Genomic DNA, 1,335 nt, shown 5'->3' on the forward strand with positions numbered 1-1,335 from the left:
TCAAACCCTGGGGCTCGATCTCAGGTGCTGGGAACTTCTTGTAAGCTCTATATGCCCCAGGCTGGTGTGCTGCAACTCACCCATTCATGAATTGGGCCTTGCAGGCTATCAGTTCAGATGCCAGCACTCACAAAATTGAATGGTGGAGTAAGAAGCCTAAGGTGACACGTTTTCCTTTTCTGTGAAAGGCCTGGGTGTCAGGTGTGAAGTTTCATACATAGGCAAAGCTATATCCTATGTAATACATGTAGTAAATGTTTCATGTGTAATAAGAGTCAATAAAATAAATGGTAAATAAATGAATAAAACAAAAAAATAAAATCAATAACTACACTAAGTGCAATATGGAATCAACATACAGGGCTCGATCTTAGGGCCTGGGAACTGCCTAGCAGCTGAATTGGCTAGAGGCTGCTGTGCTGGCAGTCACCCATTCATGAACTGAGCCTCTAGGCCCTGAGTTTAGATCCCAGCACTGCCAAAAATGTAATCATGGAGTGAGAAGCCGAGTGTGACATGTTTTCCTTTTCTTTGAAAGTGTTCAGTGACAGGTAGGATGTATAAATTTTATTCAAATCTATATGCTATGCAATAGGATGTCATAAATGTAAGAAATGAAATAGGTGGAAGAAAAACAGATTGAATTAGTAGTGAATCATTCTGGGATAAAATTAGACGCAATAATTATAGGACTTGGATTAAGTTTAATTAATATTTTATTGAGCATTAAGAGAATAAAAATTATATGGAGACATAATTAAATACCTAATAATTAGTAGTAACACACGATACATAAGTTAATTTGTCTCATTTATGAAATATGTAATTATATGTATGGATGTATGCACATATATGATAAATAATAGCAGGATATTGAGTAATTATTCATTAATGCTTTATTAATTGTTCAACTGGGACATATCATTAAATGGAGACATAATTTAAAACCAATAATTGGTAGTAATATTATCTATAATTCAATAATATACAGACATCTCTCCTTTTGTGTATATAATACTTATATACAGGAAGCTCTATCTATTTATACCTCACTTACTCCTGCGGCTCAGTGGTTGAGTGCTCGCCTAGGAAGCAAGAAGCCCTGGGTTGGATTTATCAGTGCTACATAAACAGAAAATCCAGAAGTTCTGCTGTTTCTCAATCAATTGAATGCTAGCCTGGAGCACCAACACTTAGGAACATTTTCTAAGCCCTTACTCAAGCCCCAGGGCTGCCGCCAAAAACAAGGTAGAATGTTCTACCTGCAATGATATAAGGACAGGACTTCAAATACATCATCACAGAGCAAGCTAGGAGTCTGGCGCTGACAGCTGC

The sequence above is a fragment of the Dipodomys spectabilis genome, unplaced genomic scaffold (genome assembly GCF_019054845.1).
Source record: "Dipodomys spectabilis isolate Male_0828 unplaced genomic scaffold, ASM1905484v1 ptg000142l, whole genome shotgun sequence".
NCBI classification, from domain to species: domain Eukaryota; kingdom Metazoa; phylum Chordata; class Mammalia; order Rodentia; family Heteromyidae; genus Dipodomys; species Dipodomys spectabilis.